This window comes from Muscardinus avellanarius (assembly GCF_963383645.1).
Source record: "Muscardinus avellanarius genome assembly, chromosome: X".
In the NCBI taxonomy this organism is placed as follows: Eukaryota; Metazoa; Chordata; class Mammalia; order Rodentia; family Gliridae; genus Muscardinus; species Muscardinus avellanarius.
The window spans coordinates 9,508,162-9,516,268 of NC_137792.1; positions in this window are offsets into that span (position 1 = coordinate 9,508,162).

The following is an 8,107-nucleotide window of genomic DNA, read 5'->3' on the forward strand; positions in this document are numbered from 1 at the left end:
GGAATATAGCTTAATGGCAGAGAGCCTGCTTAGTATGTGCAAAGCCCTGGGTTTGATAACACACACACACACACACACACACACACACACACACACACACACACCTGTCTGATCTTTATTTTATTTTAAAAATTATTTTATTTTATTTTATCTTACGGTACTGGCAATTGAACCCAGTGGCACTCTACCAACAAGATATATTTCTAGCTTTTTTATTATTTTGTTTTGAGGCAAGATCTTAGTGAGACAAGTTCTCACTAAGTTCAAGGCTGGCCTTGAACTTGTGATCCTTAGCCTCCCAGGTTGCTAGGATTTCAGACATGTGCCATTATTCCTGGTTCTGAACTGTATTTAACAGATAGTTAAGGTTAAAAGGCAAGTGATCAACTTAAATCTCACAATTTATTTAGTGTTTTAGAATGCTTTTGTTATAGCAACAGGAAGAGAAACATATCAGATAGGCTAAAATCTAGAATTTAGGTAATAATCCAGATTCTGAGGAATCTACACCACTGTTGCTCTTATAAATATCTTGGAATCCTCTTTCCAACTGCCTCTAAACTTGTGTTCCAATGCATCAAAAACGGACAGTATTTCATTAGTATGTTTGTCATCTAATCTGCACGATAGAGTCAGATGAATATCCCTAATGCCACTGAAGTGTACACTTAAAGATGGTTAAGATGAAAATGGGATTACATCAAACTTACAAACTTCTGCTTGTCAAAGCATGTGGTCAACAACGTGAAAAGGCAACCAACAGAATGGGAGGAAATAATTGCAAACCAAACCATATATTTGATACGGGGTTAATATCCAGAATACATAAGGAATTTCTATAACTCAAGAATAACAACCAAACAACCCCCCAAATAACCCAATTTAAAAAGAAGCAAAGGACTCAAATAGACACCTCCAAAAATATACAAAGGGCCAGTAAATTTATTTGCAAGGCAAAAGAGAAAGATACTCAATACCACTAATTATTAGGGAATTGTAAATTAAAACTTCAAGTATAACTGTCCATTAGCCATGATGGCTGCTCTCAGGATAACAAAAAGTAATGAGTGTTATCGGGTTGCAGAAAAGGTGGAATACCTGGACATTGTGGTATGATCCTCTGATGGGGCACACACTGTATATATATTTCCTGGCTACTGATACATCTTAGTATGAAAACTTTTTGTCTTTTATGCCTTCAAAAGTGATACATTTTTAAACATTGTGATGAAGTGAGTGTAGGCCTTAGCTTCAGTAACACCAAGATGTCACCCTACCCCAAGGCACTAATGTTCTTCAGCCTAAGAACTAATGTTGGTTACTGGGTACCTTGCTAATCACACATAACTGCCTGTGTGGCTTCTGTAACTCCTGCTTAGCTTGCACCTGCAGAGAAACAAAGGCCATTAGGAATTTTCTATTCTTAAAGCAATCAAAAGGTGGACAATAGAAGGGACCGACATGGGTTGGTGAGCTCCTGCACAACGCTGTTCCTGGTTTCTGTACTTTCTGCTTGACTTGCACACCCACTGAAAGAAACTGTTGGGAGTTTTCCATATCTGTGAGAACTTAAACTCTTCACTCCTGAGCTTGTAATTTTAGACTAAGTCTGTATGGTCTTCTTTGGTGGTCGTTGTATAACAACATGAAGGAGGAAAAGGGTTCTAAGACCTGTTAAAGATCTTGAGACAGAATTTTGTATTAAATTGGTATTCAGCTTCATTAAATAATACTATATAAATAAAACCCTTTCTTTACAATGTTAATAATTGCTGAGTGACTTTTTGCTGAGGAAGGGAATACTTGGAATTGAACCTAAGGGCATTCTACCTCTGAACTACACCTCCAGACTTTTATTTTTTTATTTCGAAACAAGATCTCACTAAGGTGCTGAAGTTCTCATTAAATTGCCAAGGCTGGCCTTGAACCTTTGATCCTCCTGTCTCAGCCTCCCAAGTGTTGGAATTACAGGTGTGCGCCACCTTGCCTGGCTTGCTGAATAACTTTCCATTGCTATTTGTTTTGACATATAAGATGTGTATAAAATTAGGGAGATATTCTAACATGTAGATCATAGAAAGTGACTGGAATACTCATAAGGGATTGACTATTGACTAGGGAAGCAGTAATGGGAAGACTCAGATGATCCTCCAGAGCTCACCTCTTTCTGTGCACAGTCCAGTCTTCAGTGTGCTGACCCAACCATACAGGGCAAGCTGCCAGCCCCTTTCTTCTTCCCCAGGGCTACATGGTAAGGAGAAGGTTCACTGCTTGCCAACTTGTATGGGTCTGGTGAGATACAGCACTCAGATACAATGAGTTACATGAAGCAGATGAAAAGAAACCTAGGATTATTTGTGGGCTGGTCCCTGATGGCATGAAAAGGCTTCTCCATGGCAGATGGAGTCTTGACTACATGATCTTGCTTGTATCACAACAGGAGGGAGACCAAAAGGCAGTAGAATCCAGATTATATGCCCCAGAGGCAACAGGATTTACTGAGCTAAGTTCAAAGGACATCTTGCTTCCAAGGGAAAGTAGAAAAAAGGGATGTCCTGGGAAATACTTTCCTAACTCAAGAAGTTACATTCCCAAGGAAGGGAGGGAATGGGGTTTGGGCTGTTTCAGGCAGTTCTTGTGTATCTCAGGACATTATATTCCCAGCATAGCCTACAGTTTATTTGTGAGAAGGGTAAGTGAGAAACGGGAGAGCTGGGCCAGCTCAAAGTCCCTCAGGGAACTGTCCTGCAGCACATAGGTTAGAATAAAAAAATAAAACTAGGCACCTCTGGCCTGAAACTTGCAATCCTCCTGTCTCTATCTCCTAAATACCAGGATTATAGGGGTGTTTTCTTCTTAAGGGTCTATCTCTGCCTTTCTGGTTGCCTGTCCCTCCACCTGTGTGTATACCTAAGTTCAAAATACAACTTGAAAATAAATAAAACCAGGCATCTCTACCTAAAAAGAGTTTTAAGATGTCTTTTCTTATTGAATTCCAATGATGGTAATTGTAGTTTGGAAATGGAATTGGCTTTTAGAATTCCTTCTGTAATTAAATTAACTTGAGCAATTTAAATTTGCTCATGAAAATGAATTCAGTGGCTAACTGTTGAAAATAAATGTCAAACTCCTATAAAAGGAGATTTACATTCATTTATAAGTCATAATGAAAGAAAGCTGGGCATGGTGGCTCACACTTGGAATCCCAGCATTTGGGAGGCTGTTCACGGATAGCTTTAGCTACTTAGTGAGGCCCTTTGCAACTCAGTGAGACCCTGTTTCAAAGATAGAATAAAAAATAGGGCTAGGGGTGGAGTTCAGAGGTAGAATGCCTGTGGGTCCTGATAAGTTTAAGTATTAAACTCCCTATAATCCGTTACTGATGCTCCTGACCCTATAGCATGTTTTCATTTGACCAGACTGACCCAAAACTACTCACTGCTCTCATGATTTGCCTTTTCTTTAATAGCTCCTCGGCTGTTAAAGTCTCCTCAAACGCACATCACCAAGCTGTCCAGGGTAACCTCCAACTCAAGCTGCAGCCATACTTCCACCTGCCCACTTCTGGAGGACCCGACCTCTCCCCGCCAAGGGGCCCCCTTACGACACCCCTTGACAGCAGGAAGTAGTTCGGGATTTGAATCTCCACCCATTATCACCAAAAGGCCGGGATGATAAGTTGGGTCCCTCCCCCAGCGTGGTCTTGCAGCGGAACCCGGGAAGCCAGAAGCGGAAATATCGTGAGGCTCCAGGTGCCTCGAGACTCCAAACACCGCGATGCTACAGATGTTGCGAGAGAATCGGCATGCCTATAAAACAGCAGTGCCTCTGATCTGCCACATGACTCAGCCTGCTGATCAGGACTATGCACAACTCTCCAGACTCGTGGCCCGTTGGTCCCTTCCCCCATGGCCGGCTTACTCTCCAGAGGGGCCGGGTCTGAATCAGTGGTCTCTGATAACCCAGTTGGTGTTTTTACCTCCTCCTAAATCCCCTAACTCTATTTTCAACCTAACAGGTTCCATCCCCAATATTTAAAAAATCATAATAAAAGAGACTCTACATCTGTATCTTTAAAAAAACTCAGTAGTATCTTCCCAGAAGATATTCTTACTTCTTGCTGTAAAGTGAAAGTCTGATCTGATTCATAAGATATGTTCCACAACCCAAACACTGATGGTTTTAGAATGGTAGAAATTCTCGACAGAAGTCCTGGCCACAGGGACCAGCAAAATCGATTACTTACATAAATACAACATTCTGTGCCACCCAGGGCATTTTCTGGTTTGGGGATTTAACTTCAGCTTTCAAAAAGTGTTAGATTTAGTGGCATAAGCATACAAGTGAAAGCACAAATACCTATTGTGATGAGTATTATAAAGTTAAGCTGCTTGTGCTGGGAGTGTACTTGCCAGAAGTACCTGACCCAGTCTTGGTGGGGAGGGTTAGTCAGGAAGTTTTCATACCACTGATGAGAATGGTGGTGGTGATGATGGTTATATGACAACTAAAGTTTTGGGGATACTTGCTATTCCACTCACTACCTATATATAGCATGGGTTATCTTACTGAAGCTTCACAATGCAAGCTTCATAAGATGGTAACTATTATTCCTACCTTGTTTTTTGCTTTTGGTGCTGGGGATTGAACCCACTGGTATTTGACCTCTGAGCTACATCCCAGCCCCTTTTATTTTATTTTATCTTATTTTTATTCTGAAACAGGGTCTCACTAAATTGTTGATGGTCTTGCTAAGTTGCTAAGGCTGGCCTTGAGCTCACAATCCTCCTATTCTAGCCTCCCAGGTACTAGGATTACAGGTGTGCACCACCATGCTGGGCCTTAATATCTTGATTTTTACAGATTAAAAAAAACTGAGGACTGGGTATTAAGGAATTTATTCAAGAACAAGAAGGGTCAAAACTCAGGTTTCCTGGCCCTTTCAACTAATAACCTGTGTCTCTAATTATTAATGTACTGAGCTGGATAAGGTTAACTTGCAGATGAAGGGGGACATGTGTTGCTAAGATTTTCTGTACAGGAGAAAAGGATGAGGCTTTATGCAGGGCTTCATTTGAACGATCCCAAGGAGAGATTGGGAGCAGTGACGATTTAGAAATTGGTTATGTCAGCAATTTTAATTTAGAGAGGGGAGAAACAAAGTTAAGCCAGGTAAGTTATTCAATCACCCAAAAGATGGAGTTTGTTAATGTGTCCCTGGGAGAAACATTGTTTCCTGGGCATGTTCCTGATCTTGTATGTGTATATCACAGTCTGATTATGAACAGGGCTGATTTTCATAATCCAGTTTAATTTCTTATCACCTCTCACCTACATTATGTGATACTGTATTTCATTAATTTATTTATTTAGACAAAAGTTCTCCCTATTGTTAGTTACCCTAGCTGGTCTCAAACTCCTGGGCTCTAGCAATCCTCCTGCCTCAGCCTTGGAGTGGCTGGCACTACAGACCTTCACCACAATAGGCTCCAGTTTTATCTTTTAACCCTTTATATTGCAAACCATAGTAGTTTACCTAACACAAATACCACCCCAGTGGGCCTCTACCTAAAAGAAAGTTCTGGGTGTGGTGGCGGATATGTATTATCCAAACACTTGGGAGACTGAGGCAGGACGATTGCAGGTTGGAGGCCAGCAGCATGTGGTAATTTAGCAAGATCCAAAATTTAAAAAAAAGAAATGGACTGGAGGTATAGCTCAGAGGTAGAGCAACTCTGGATTCAATTCCCAGTACCCCCCCCATAATCCTAATCATTCTCCCTTGCCTACAAAATAACATAATAAAAATGTCATAGCCTGGCAAATCAGGCCCTCATCCATAACTAAGCCTGATATCACATTTGCCACTGTGTTCTTTCGTTGACACTCTCAACTTGCACGTGTGTGTGTGTGTGTGTGTGTGTGTGTAATTGGGGATGGAACCCAGCCACATTTTACCTCTGAGCGACACCCCCAGCCCTATTTTATTTTTTATTTGAAAACAGGGTCTTACTAAGTTGCTGAGGCTGGCTTCTAACCTGTGATCATCTTGTCTAAGTCCCCCAAGTACCCAATATGCACTTTAAATTTGATTAATAAAGTTCTTGCTGTTCCCAGTACATTCCAGTTTCATCTCTCAATGCCTGGGCTTATGATGATCTACCTGCAATTATTTCTCTACCCTTCTCCACCTAGGTGAAAGACATCTTCCAGTCGGGTATGCTGGTGCCTACCTGTCATCCCAGTACTTGGAAGGCTGAGACAGGAGATGGCAGGTTCAAGGACAGTCTTCAGTCTTCACAATTTAGAGAGACCCTAAGCAATTTAGTGAGACCCTGTCATAAAATAAAAAAACAGCCATGCGTGGTGACGCATGCTTGTAATCCCAGCATTTGGGAGGCTGAGACAGGAAGATTCCAGTTCCCGGTCAGCCTCAGCTACTTAGTGAGGCTCTTTGCAACTCAGTGAGACCCTGTTTCAAAAAATAAAGAATAAAAAACAGGGCTGGGAGCCAGGGGTGGTGGCACACGCTTGAAATCCTAGGATTCCGGAGGCTGAGACAGGAGGATCGCGGTTCGCCAACAGCCTCAGCTATCAGTGAAGCCTTCTTCAACTTAGTGAGACCCTGTTTCAAAATAAAGAATTAAAAAATAGGGCAGGCGTGTAGCTCAGAGGTCGAATGCCCCTGGATCTCATCCCCAGACCTGCAAAAAAAAGAAAAAAAAAATAGGGCTGGGGATATAGCTCGGAGATAGAATGCCCCTGGGTTCCATCCCTAGTATCGCAAAAATAAACAAATAAATAAATAAATAAATAAATAAATAGTAAAGTAAGTTTGGGGGTGTAGCTCAAAAGTAGAATGCCTCTGAGCTCATTTCCTGGTCCCCCGTTAAAAAAAAAAAAAAAAAAAGCTCTTCAAAATTCAAGCATCAGGCCGGGGAGGCAGGAGGATAGCGCACGTTCGAAGCCAGCAGCCCTGGCTTAAGAGACCCTGCTTCCAAATATAAAAAAGTAAAAAATAGGTCTGCGAGTGTAGGCCAGAGGTAGAAGGGTTTCCAGGAACCCCATTAACACACACACACACACACACACACACACACACACACACACAATTCAAGCATCAGAAAATTAGAAAAATTTCCTGAATCTCCAGGTGGAGTATATTAAGTAAACTTCGTCTTTGCACCATACATATTATTCTATCTATGGTCCTCTGCTCTGCAACTGTAAACTTGAGAATGAAAGTGACAACTTTGTAACTCCAGGGGTTAATTTTCCTTGCTGGAGCTGGCCAGGGTGAATGGAAGGGAGAGTAGTCTGAGTCGCTGATAGGTGGAGCTCCGGAAGAGGGCGGAGCCTGGAGAAAGCTCTAGGGAACCTAGGCGAGCGGCTTTGGGCCTTTGGGGTTTCTTGAATGAAAGGGTAGAGGCACTTAATTTGTATCCATTCATAGCATTATTTCAACTGTTGCATTCTTTATGAATTCCAATCTCAATGATATGCTAGTGAGGGAAGAGGGCACCAATAGCCCGGTATGATGTAGAATTACAATGCACCACATTAAAAACAAAATAAAAGAAATGAGTGGAAGCTATAGCTTTAACCTCTCGGTCACCACACATCTCATTATAGGGTGGGGGAAAAGGTGGGGAGAAAGCGCCAAAGAATCGCTGAGAACAAAGGGACTCCTTGCCGGGCGTGGTGGCGCACGCTTGTTATCCCCGCGCTTGGGAGGCAGAGACAGGAGGATCGCGCGGGTTCGAAGCCAATCGCGCTGGCTTAGGAGACCCTGTTTCCAAATTAAAAGTATAAAATAGGTCTGGGAGTGTAGCCCGGAAGTAGAAGGGCTTCCAGGAACCCCAGTACCACAAAAAGAAAAGAAAAAAGGGATTCCTTCCATCACGGAGAAAGAGCTCCCGATTTGGGGAGCAAGAAACCTTTACCGCTGCAGGTTTTGACAGCTAATTCGCAGAGAGAAATCTCCCGCCCTTGGTGATAGTTTCCGCCCGGACTGACGCCGCGCGGCACCGACGCCTGCGCGCGCCGTCTCTGTTGCTTAGCCCCGCCTCTTCCGGTCATTCCTCCGGGGGCGGGGCAGCCCGGGTAA